The 12,541-nt window shown below is 45.2% G+C and overlaps 1 protein-coding gene across 4 annotated transcripts in view; it reads left to right on the top strand.

Moving 5' to 3' along the window:
- The window catches only part of lama3 (laminin, alpha 3), a 500,534-nt gene that overhangs the window by 80,068 nt on the left and 407,925 nt on the right, over window positions 1-12,541 (top strand). The window lies entirely within an intron of this gene.

Raw genomic sequence — 12,541 nt, 5'->3', positions numbered from 1 at the left:
AACTCCATCGAGTATAGACCCAGAGTCCTCAAACGTTCCTCATATGTTAAGCCTTTCATTCCTGGGATCGTTCTCATGAACCTCCTCTGGTCCCTCTCCAGGGCCAGAACTTCCTTCCTGAGATACGGGGCCCAAAATTGCTCACAATATTCTAAATGTGGTCTGACCAGAGCCTTATAAAGCCTCAGCAGCACAACCCTGCTTTTATATTCTAGTCCTCTCGAAATAAATGCCAACATTGCATTTGCCTTCCTAACTACCGACTCAACCTGCAAGTTACCCTTAAGAGAATCCTGGACTAGGACTCCCAAGTCACTTTGCACTCCAGATTTCTGAATTCTCTCCCCATTTATAAAATAGTCTATGCCTCTATTCCTACCAAAGTGCATGACCTCACACTTCCCCACATTGTATTCCATCTGCCACTACTTTGCCCATTCTCCTAACCTGTCCAAATCCTTCTGCAGCCTCCCTGCCTCCTCAATACTACCTGTCCCTCCACCTATCTTTGTATCATCTGCAAACTTAGCCAGGATGCCCTCAGTTCCTTCATCTAGATCATTAATGTATAAAGTGAAAAGTTGTGGTCCCAACACTGACCCCTGCGGAACTCCACTAGTCACCGGCTGCCATCATGAGAAGGACCCCCTTATCCCCACTCTCTGCCTCCTGCCAGACAGCCAATCTTCTATCCATGCTAGTACCTTGCCTCTAACACCATGGGCTCTTATCTTACTGAGCAGCCTCCTGTGCGGCACCTTGTCAAAGGCCTTCTGGAAGTCCAAGTAGATAACATCCATTGGCTCTCCTTTGTCTAACCTACTCGTTACCGCCTCAAAGAATTCTAACAGATTTATCAGGCATGACCTCCCCTTGATGAAACCATTCTGACTTTGCCCTATTTGCCCACTTCCAAGTATTCTGAAATCTCATCCTTAATAATGGACTCTAAAATCTTACCAACGACTGAGGTCAGGCTAATCGGCCTGTAATTTCCCGTCTTTTGCCTCACTCCCTTCTTAAACAGGGGGGTTACATTAGTGATTTTCCAGTCCTCTGGGACTCCAGTGATTCCTGAAAGATCACCACTAACGCCTCCACTATCTCTTCAGCTATCTCCTTCAGAACTCTGGGGTGTAATCCATCTGGCCCAGGTGATTTATCCACCTTCAGACCTTTCAGTTTTCCTAGCACCTTCTCCTTGGTAATGGCCACCATACTCACCACTGCCCCCCGAATCTCTTGAACTTTGGGGATGTTATTCGTGTCTTCCACCGTGAAGACTGTCGCAAAGTACCTATTCAATTCCTCCGCCATTTCTTTGTTCCCCACTACTACTTCTCCGGCGTCATTTTCCAACGGCCCAATGTCCACTTTTGCCTCTCTCTTTATATATCTAAAAAACCTCTTGCAATCTTATATTACTGGCTAGTTTACCCTCATATTTAATCTTCTCCCTCCTTATTTCTTTTTTAGTTGTCCTCTGTTGGTCTATCCTCTCCCCTTACTCAAAAGTACAACTTACAATTTTACAATATATCAACTATTTACATAAATAAACTATTTACAAATTCAGTCTCTCTGGAGGCTTCTTCAAATGTGTCGTATGTTGTAGTTCTACAACTTCAAATGGTTTATCCGAGGTCTCCCTCTCAGGAGTTATCTTTCCACTAGACTCTCCAGTAGGGACCAGTAAGTTTGTTTCTTTGACTCTCGCAGGCTCAACGGATCCTACAGGTACCTCCAAACCAAGTGGAGATCCTTCTACATGTGGTGTAGGCTCCAATGGGAATGTTTGGCGCATCCTTTCTTGTAGATCTGTTTCCCTTTTCCTGAGGTGATCTACGAATCTCCTCATTATCCAGCCTTTGACCGATATGTGATTGGAAAGGGGTCCTTTCACAGCACTAACTTCACCTGATAGCCATTTGGGCCCATTTCCAAAGTTCTTTGCAAAAACTGTGTCTCCAACAGTGAAGTTTCTTTCACGACTATGGTAATCATGTCCATTTTTCTGGGCCTCCTGACTTCTCTCTACCCTCCCCCCCGGCCTTATGAGACTCAAACATGCCCTGAGGCGTCTCTTTATCAATAACTTGGCGGGGCCAATACCGGTGGTCGTGTGTGGCATAGTCCTACAGCTGAGTAGGAAACGTGATAATCTAGTTACAATAGTTTTTTCATCCTGGACTTGAAGGTCAGGACTGCTCACTCGGCCAAACCATTGGATGCAGGGTGGTATGGTGAGGTCTTAGCCTGTGCTATGCCTTTGCAAATTGTAAATCTTTGGAATTCCCTGCTGGTGAATGCCATTCCATTATCAGATACAATTGCCTCTGGTGACCCGTGTATCACAGAACTCTGATGCAATCTGTCTATGGTGGTGGCAGATGTGGGTGATCTCACCTTGTATACATCCATCCACTTCGAGTGAGCTTGCACACGAACAGGAGAGAGAGCACATCCTGAGTGGGGCACAGCCAGAGTGGGTATTCGGAATTCGGTGCAAAGCGGGAATTCGGTGCATAGGGGACGAGGTGCTCTTTGCATTTTTTCCTTGCGATCCAACTTCTTAAATGTTCAGAGCGTGCTGCAGCAGGAGAGGCTACAAGGGAAAGGAATCACTGGTAAATAGTGGGTAAGGTATTTACTACTTTAATCGCTTATAGTTTAAGGTCTTTTTGTGGTTTACAGTTTGTATATTCTACAGTAACGAGGATCAAGAAAGAAGGGCCCTAGAGTAATTGACTTAAAAGGTTTAATTTAAAGGGATAAGTCATGGCAGGAGTGCTCAAAGCCGTGGTGTGCTCCTCGTGCTCCAGGTGGGAAGCCGGGAACGTTTCCAGTGCCCGGGACCAGCATGTGTGCAGGAAGTGTGTCCAGCTGCAGCTCCTGGAAGCTCAGGTTTCAGAGCTGGAACGGCGGCTGGGGACACTGTGGAGCATCTGCGAGTCTGAGAGCATCGTGGATAGCACGTTTAGAGAGGTGGTCACACCGCAGATGAAGGGACTTGAGGAAGGAAGGGAATGGGTGACCACCAGGCAGTCCAAGAGAAACAGGCAGGTAGTTCAGGAGTCCCCTGGGGTACTGCTCGCAAATCGGTATTCCATTTTGGAGGCTGATGAAGGCGTTGGTTCCTCCAGGGAGTGCGGACAGAGCCAAGCTTCTGGCACCATAAGCAGCCTGTCTGTACAGGAGGGGAGGAAGGGAGGAAGAGCAATAGTAATAGGGGATTCTATAGTCAGGGGAACAGATAGGTGCTACTGGGGCCATCAACGTGACTCCAGGATGGTATGTTGCCTCCCTGGTGCCAGGGTCTGGGATGTCACTGAACGGCTGCAGGGCATCCTGAAGGGGGAGGGTGGTAAGGCAGAGGTCATGGTACATGTTTGTACCAATGACATAGGTAGAAAGAGGGATGAGGTCTTGCATCAAGAATTCAGGGAGTTAGGCAGTAGACTCAAAAGCAAGACCTCTCAGGTTGTAATCTCTGGATTACTCCCAGTGCCATGTGCTAGCGAGCTCAGAAATAGGAGAATAGCGCAGATGAATACGTGGCTTAAAGTTGGTGCAGGAGGGAGGGTTTTAGAGTCCTGGATCACTGGGACCGTTTCTGGGGAAGGTGGGGCCTGTACAAGTGGGACGGTCTACATCTGAACCAGAGCGGGACTAACATCCTTGTGGGCTGGTTTGCTGGTGCTATTGGGAGGAGTTTAAACTAATTCGGCAGGGGGAGGGGACACAGAATGTTAGCAGAATAGGGACACATCATAATACAGTAAAACAATCAAGTCAGAGGGAGTACAGCTGCAATAAGCTTCAAGGGAGTAAGGCAAGGCTGGATGGCCTCTATTTTAATGCCAGGAGTATTACAGGTAAAATGGATGAGTTAAGGGTGAGGATTGACACGTGGAATTGTGATATAGTAGCCATCACTGAGACGTAGTTGAGGGAAGGGCAGGATTGGCAGCTCAACATTCCAGGATATAGAGTCTTCAGGCGAGACAGGGGAGGGGGTAAAAGAGGAGGAGGCATTGCATTGTTAGTTAAGGAGTCAGTTACAGCAGTAAGGAGAGATGATATCTTGGAGGGGACATCGAATGAAGCTTTGTGGGTAGAGCTTAGGAATAAAAAAGGGGCAACCACATTATTAGGTGTTTATTATAGACCCCCAGATAGTCAGTGGGAAATTGAGGAGCAAATATGTGCCCAATTTGTGGAGGTGTGTAAAAACAATAACAATAGGGTAATTATATTAGGTGATTTCAACTTTCCCAACATTAATTGGGATAGATATAGTGTTAAGGGCTTGAATGGAATGGATTTCTTGAAATGTGTACAGGAGAACTTTTTAGGTCAATAAGTAGAGGGTCCAAAAAGGGACGGTGCATTGCTGGACCTAATTCTGGGGAATGAAGCCGGACAGGTGGCTGAGGTGGTGGTGGGTGAGCATTTTAGCGATAGCGACCACAACATGGTACAGTTTAAGTTTGTTATGGACAAAGAAATCGACAAGTTGCAAAAAAAAATTTTGGATTGGGGAGAGTGGATTTTAGTAAAATAAGGCAGGATTTGGCCAAGGTAGACTTGGAACAGCTACTTGTGGGGAAATCTACAGGGGAGCAGTGGGGGGTGTTCAATAAGGAAATGGGGAGGGTACGGGCTCAACATGTTCCCTCCAGGGTGATAGGAAGGAGTAAGAAGCCCAGAGAATCATGGATGACCAGAGATATTCCGGTTACGATGAGAAGGAAAAGAGAGGCTTTTAGCAGGTACAAGGGAAACAAATCAGCAGGGGTGTTAGTGGAGTGCAGACAGTGCAAGGTGGAGCTCAAGAAAGCAATTAGGAGAGCAAAGAGGGGATATGAGAAAACTCTGGCTGGTAAAAGTAGGGAAAATCCCAAGATATTCTATAAGTATATCAATGGGAAGAGGATAACCAGGGAAAGAGTAGGGCCCATAAGGGACCAAGGGGGCAATCTATGGGTGGAGCCAGAGGACATCGCTAGAGTGTTGAATGAATACTTCACGTCCGTCTTCAGCCAAGAGAATGAGGATGAAGGTATCGAACTCGGGGAGAGAGACTGTGAGGTTCTTAAGCAAATTGATATAGGGAGTGACAAGGTATTGGAAGTGTTGGCAGGCTTAAAAATGGACAAATGTCCAGGTCCAGATGATTTGTGTCCCAGACTGCTGAGGGAGGCAAGGGAGGAGATCGTAGGGGCTCTGACCCAAATTTTCAATTCCTCCCTAGTCACGGGGGAGGTGCCAGAGGACTGGAGAACAGCTAATGTGCTTCCGCTATTTAAGAAGGGTTGTAGAGAGAAGCCAGGGAACTACAGGCTAGTGAGTCTCACGTCAGTGGTAGGGAAACTATTGGAGAAAATTCTGAAGGAGAATATCTATCTCCACTTGGAGAGGCAAGGTTTGATCAGGGATAGTCAGCATGACTTTGTCAGAGGGAGGTCATGCCTAACAAATTTGATTGAATTTTTTGAGGAGGTGACCAGATGTGTAGATGAGGGTAGTGCAGTTGATGTAGTTTATATGGATTTCAGCAAAGCCTTTGACAAGGTCCCACATGGGAGACTTGTAAAGAAGGCAAATGCACATGGGATACAGGGTAATTTGATAAGGTGGATTCAAAATTGGCTTAGTTGTAGGAGGCAGAGGGTAATGACAGAAGGATGCTTTAGTGACTGGAAGCCAGTGCCCAGTGGCGTACCACAAGGATCTGTGGTGGGTCCCCTATTATTTGTCATTTATATAAACGACATAGATGACTATGTGGGAGGTAGGATTAGTAAGTTTGTGGATGACACAAAGATTGGCCGGGTGGTTAACAGTGAGATAAAAGCAAAAAACTACGGATGCTGGAAATCTAAAACAAAAACGAAAATACCTGGAAAAACTCAGCAGGTCTGGCAGCATCTGCGGAGAGGAATACAGTTAACGTTTCGAGTCTGAATGACTCTTCATCAGAACTAAGGAAAAATAGAAAAGAGGTGAAATATAAGCTGGTTTTTTGGGGGTGGGACAGGTAGAGCTGGATAGAGGGCCAGTGATAGGTGGAAATTGAGTGTATTTAAGACCGAGATAGATAGGTTCTTGATTGGTAAGGGGATCAAAGGTAACGGGGAGAAGGCGGGAGAATGGGGTTGAGAAACTTATCAGCCATGATTGAATGGCGGAGCAGACTCGATGGGCTGAATGGCCTAATTTCTGCTCCTATGTCTTATGGTCTTATGGTCTTATAGTGCCAAAAGATGTCATAGACAAAAGGACAAAGAGGTGTTGACGGTGGTGATATTAGCTAAGATATGTGCTAATGGTGACATTAAGGGTAGAAAGCAGGATGAGCAAGGTACAGATAGCCCTAGTGGGGGTGGGGTGGGGGGAAGAGATCAAAATAGGTTAAAAGGTAGAGGTAAAACAATGGATGGAAATACGTTTAAAAATAATGGAAAAAGGTGGGAAAAGAAAAATATATATAAATTATTGGAAAAAGGGGGATTGGAAGGCAGGGTGGGAATGGAGGAGAGGGTTAACAGTGAGGTTGAGTGTCTTGGGCTACAGGAAGATATAGATGGGATGGTCAAATGGGCAGATAAGTGGCAGATGGAACTTAACCCTGAAAAGTGCGAGGTGATATACTTTGGGAGGAGTAATTTGACAAGGAGGTATTCAATGAACAGCATGGCACTAGGAAATTCTGAGGAACAAAGGGACCTTGGCGTGTGTGTGTCCGTAGATCTCTGAAGGCAGAGGGGCATGTTAGTTGGGTGGTGAAAAAGACATATGGGACACTTGCCTTTATCAATCGAGTCATAGATTACAAAAGTAGGGAGGTCATGTTGGAGTTGTATAGAACCTTGGTGAGGTTACAGCTGGAGTACTGTGTGCAGTTTTGGTCGCCACATTATAGGAAGGATGTGATTGCACTGGAGGGTGTGCAGAGGAGATTCACCTGGATGTTGCCTGGGATGAAACATTTAAGTTATGAAAAGAGGTTGGATAGTCTTGGGTTATTTTCGTTGGAGAAGAGAAGACTGAGGGACGACATGATTGAGGTGTACAAGATTATGAGGGGCATGGACAGGGTGGATAGGGAGCAGCAGTTCCCCTTAGTTGAAGGGTCAGTCACAAGGGGGCATAAGTTCACGGTGAGGGGCACGGGGTTTAGGGGGGATGTGAGGAAAACCTTTTTTACCCAGAGGGTGGTGACGGCCTGGAATGCACTGCCTGGGAGGGTGGTGGAGGCGGGTTGCCTCACATCCTTTAAAAAGTACCTGAATGAGCACTTGGCACATCATAACATTCAAGGCTATGGGCCAAGTGCTGGTAAATGGGATTAGGTAGTCAGGTCAGGTGTTTCTCATGTGTCGGTGCAGATTCAATGGGCTGAAGAGGCTCTTCTGCACTGTGATTCTGTGATTCTGTGATTCTGTGAGCGTCTCTAATCAAGATCATGCTCAGTTCATAGCACCCTCGCCTTTGAATCAGAGGGTTGTGGGTTCATGTCCCACTCCCGGAAACCAAGAACTGTGATTGTACTCGAAAGAGTTGCAATCTGTGACTGTTGATAACTCGAAAGAGTTTCAAGAATCTGGGGGTTTCCCAGGATCCACGTGGATTTTTGCTTGTTGAATCGTCCCAAGCTCTTCCCTGAAAACGGAGGCATATTTCTGTAATAATTCTTGCAGGTCTTTCATTCTGAGTTGAAAAATCTCAGTCCACTCCAACTTTATTACCTTAAGCCAGTTCCGACCAAGTAGACTTGGACACTCTCCTGCTTCCACTATCAGGGGTAAATTAATAGACTGATTTCCATACTGTACTGGAACCTTGCATATACCTCTCACTTGTATACTTTCATCGGTGTATGTCTTTAATTTAGCATCTGAATTTTCCATATTCAATGAGTGGTCTCCTCTATTCAGATATTTGAATGTATGTTCCCCTATAACTGTCGTGGGTGCCCCTGTATCTACCTGCGCTTGGATGGGTTTCCTGTTGACTTCCACTGTCACATAGATTGGCTCTGTTTTACCCACTTTAAGTTGAGTAGTGAGTAAATATGTGACTCTGTTTCTTCTGACTCCTCTGTTGTGTGGCTTTCACCATTTCTACCTTTCTGCTTAAAGTTTTTTGCCTCAATCTGTCTTTACAATATCACATAGTGTGCCCATTATGATTGCAATAGAAACATGCGATTCTTTTAAATTGTTGTTCACTTGCAGGATGTGTATTTCCATTTCTGCTGTTATTATTGTGGGTTTTCTCAAAACCATCACTTTTTGCTCACCTGTAAATAGTGGCTGTTTCCCACCTTTCCGCGGTGCCCTGAGCTTCCACGCCATTTCTAACCTATGATTCCCTCCCAACGTGAAAGTTGACACCATTTTGTGCTCCCTTGATTGGTTCTGAATCCCTGACTACACTCTCCATTACGAGTACAAACTCCAGTGCCTTGCTGAATTCTAAATTCATTTCTGACAACAACCTATTTTGAATGGTGCCTTCATTAATCCCACATACCAATCAGTCTCTTAACATGTTGTTAATTGACATCCCGAACTCACAGTGCTCTGTCAGTTGTTTTAAGGCTGCTACATAGCAAGCGGCTGTCTTTCCAGGGCCGCAACACCTCGAATTAAATTTAAAACTCTGTTGTTATCGAAGGTTTTGGTTGAAAGTGGCTTTGCACAAGATTTACCAACTCATCAAAGCTCTTGGAATCTGGGCATTGGGTGCTGTTAGACAATGAATTAGACTGTATGTTTTACTGCCACATTTCCATAAGAGGATCGCTCGCCTCTTCTCCTCCCCCGATATGTCGTTGGCCAAAAAGAAGAACGCGAGGCATTTAATATAATGTGACTTGTCATCGGTGGTCTGATCAAATGGTTCGATATGACCAAACTGTGGCATACTGGAGGGAGATAACTTCGAGGACTATGATGAAGGCTGTACTTACAATCACCTTGCAAAGTACGGCTGATTTACTTCTGTTTAATTTTCGCGGGTTTCTTTGGTGTCCTCGACTGGTCGTGTTTTGCCTTGTCACCAGTTGTTATGTGCCATCTACCGAGTCGCTTTGCTCAGCCAACGCGGTTGCATGTCTGTTTACTGGTGCGCGAGTTGGTAAACAAGATACTACAGACGCAGAGACCAATATAAGATGAAGCACACGTTGTTTATTAACACAAGTAACAAAGCACTAACACATGTATGCTTCTCAAACCAGACCCTATTCTAAACTACTGATTAATATTGTAGCCCCCGCTACACGGCAATTGGGGAATACGGTCACATGGTCAATCTGCTCACATTCTCTTAAAGGTGTATTGCACCTCAGATTACCACACTGCACCTCTACCTAAAGGCAGTCTGCACCTCTACCTAAAGGCAGCCTGCACCTCTACCTAAAGGCAGTCTGCACCTCACCTAAAGGCAGCCTGCACCCAAACATGGTACAATACAATCACTGATATTCTTCCCTTTCTCATGCAGACAAATTTGCACATAATCATTGGGAGCAGACCTCAGCCTGGGGGCACAGCCACACCTGTATCTCCTGAACCCTATAGAGGAGTTGGTTCTCCGCATCAGGTGGCCAGCAATGACAGAGGCTGAGGCTGCCAGTGTCGCTAAGAACATTGATGATGGCAGTATATTCCAGCCTTATGCCCATTCTCAATTCCCAGCTCACCCTTATCCTGCTAGCTGGCTTGATGTGCAAGCTGCTGATGGTGTCACCATGGATCTCTTGTTCTCCACCCCAACCCCCTTCTCTCACCAAACCTTCGCCTTTCTGATTTTCTGCTTTTAGACATCAAAGAACTGCTGTCTGATCAGCCACAACACATCCAGGAGTAGGAGAAAGAGCAACAGCAAAGCATTATTGAAGAAGCTCTGTCATTTTATCTAACACTCACAAACACCAGTACAGTGTGTTATGAGCCATTGGGCATGAGTGGGCTGCAATCATGCCAGGATTAAAGGATAGTTCACCAGAAGATGAGGTTGCAGGCAACTTCTGCTATAGGGGTCTCAGATGAGGGTCCCAATGGATTAGTTACAGGGGAATGCCAATGAAGGTGCACACCGAGATGCCGTGTGCATTGGCTAAACTGCCAGATAACCTCCATCATTGTCAAGGAGTATGGAGCATTCTAGTTCCAACTTGGCAGAGGGCATCGTGTGGAGCTTCCCCTGTCTTCAACTTCCACACCATCTCAAATATTGTGCTGCAAACTCTGAGGCACTTCAGCTACAGCCTCATACCTGTTATAGGCTTTGTGTGGACAGGGCATCAAATCCACTGCCCTCCTTCTGTGGATGCAGCAACACTCCCTGCCAAATTCACAAACTGATCACAGCACCTCCAAACACATTCCACATTATGACTGAGACATTGCAACAACAGAAGAGTTAGTCTGAGTTACCATACCTGCAAGTTGGGTCCCAGTCCCTATGTAGCACCCCTGGTGAGCCTGACTTTCAACCGTATGCATGTACTTCCATGAATGATAAACGAAAACTTTGAACGGACTTGCATCGTCTAAGTTTGTAAATCATGCACTAAATCAGCCCCTGGCACATGCATGGCATATCTTTCCCAGCATGGGTTGCTATGCGGGCCCCTCTGGAAATGACCAGAGTTGTCCTATTCAGAGGATCAGCGCTACAGATTTGAATTCTGTCCCCAAAGTATCTTACTATTTTGTGATAACTAGTTCAACATAAGAACATACAAATTAGGAGCAGGAGTAGGCCACTTGGCACCTCAAGCCTGCTCCTGATTGTAACTTCCTGCCTTCCCCTGATAACCTATCACCCCCTCGGTTATCAAAAATCTATCTACCACTGCTTTAAAAATATTCAAAGACTCTACTTCCACTGCCTTGTGAGGAAGAGAGTTCCAAAGACTCACAACCCTCTGAGAGAAAAACATTTTCCTCATCTCTGTCACAAATGAGCGACCCCTTATTTTTGAACAGTGAACCCTAGTTCTAGATTCTCCCACAAGAGAAAACATCCTTTCCGCATCCATCCTGTCAAGATCCCTCAGGATCGTAAATGTTTTAATCAAGTCGCCTCTTACTCTTCTAAACTCCAGCGGATACAAGCCTAGCCTGTCCAACCTTTCCTCATAAGGCAACCCGCCCATTCCTGGTATTAGCATAGTAAACCTTCTCTGAACTGCTTCTAATGCATTTACATCCTTCTTTAAATAAGGAGGCCAATACTGTTCAAAGTACTCCAGATGTGATCTCACCAGTGCCCTGTACAACCAAAGCACAACCTCCCTACTTTGGTATTCAATTGCCCTCACAATAAATGATAACTTTCTATAGCTTTCCTAATTACCTGCTGTACCTACATACTAGCCTTTTGCGATTCATGCACTAGGGCACCCAGATCCCTCTGAACCTCAGAAATCTGCAATCTCTCATCAGTTAGATAATATGCTTTTTTATTCTTCCTGCAAAAATGGACAATTTCACTTTTGCCCACGTTATACTCCATATGCCAGATCTTTGTCCACTCACTTAACCTATCTATGTCCCTTTTTTTGCCTCCTTATTTCCTCTTCACAACTTATTTTCCTACCTATCTTTGTGTCATCAGCAAATTTAGTAAAGATACCTTCAGTCCCTTCATCCAAGTCATTTATATAAATTGTAAAAAGTTGAGGCCCCAGCACTGATTGCTGTGGCACACCACTCGTTACATCCTGCCAACCAAAAAAATACCCATTTATGCCTACTCTCTGCTTCCTGTTAAGTAGCCAATCATCTATCCATGCCAATATGTTACCACGTACACCATGAGCTTTTATTTTCTGCAATAACTTTTGGTGTGGCACTTCATCAAATGGCTTCTGTAAATCTAATATCAGTACATCCACCAGCTGTTCAACAAAAACTTTCCATCGATCATATTAAACATCCACGCTCATTAAGCAGCTACCAATCAAATAACCTTTTTGTGGAGCAAGATTCAATTCATATCTTTGCAGTGTTGTGTAATTATAGGCTTATGTCGATCACCTGCCAAGTTTTAGTGTAATTTAATCCTGTCAGGTAGAATATTTCCATCACTGGTCAGGCCCCAGCTGGAGCATTGTGTCCAGTTTTGGGCACCACACTTTAGGAAAAATGTTAAGGCCTTTGAGAGGATGCGGAGAATATTTACTAGAATGGTGGCAGGAGTGAGGGACTTCAGTTATATAGAAAGACTGGAACATTGTTCTCTTTAGGGAGAAATGGTTTCCATTGAGGGTGGATTGGGGGGAGGTGGTGCAGAGGAGGGAGTTGGTAACCAGAGAACACATATTTAAGATAATTGACAAAATAAATAGAGAGGGGATGAGGGTGGCTTCCACAGTCGGCTGATACCTGGAATGAGTGGGTTGTCTTATGAGGAAAGGTTGGACAGACTGGACTTGTTTCCACTGGAGTTTAGAAGAGTGAGGGGTGATTTGATTGAAGTATACAAGATCCTGAACGGCCTTTTCAAGGTGGACGTGGAAAGG

Source organism: Cetorhinus maximus, chromosome 4 (genome assembly GCF_964194155.1).
Source record: "Cetorhinus maximus chromosome 4, sCetMax3.hap1.1, whole genome shotgun sequence".
In the NCBI taxonomy this organism is placed as follows: Eukaryota; Metazoa; Chordata; class Chondrichthyes; order Lamniformes; family Cetorhinidae; genus Cetorhinus; species Cetorhinus maximus.
This window is presented reverse-complemented; position numbering and strand designations above follow the sequence as displayed.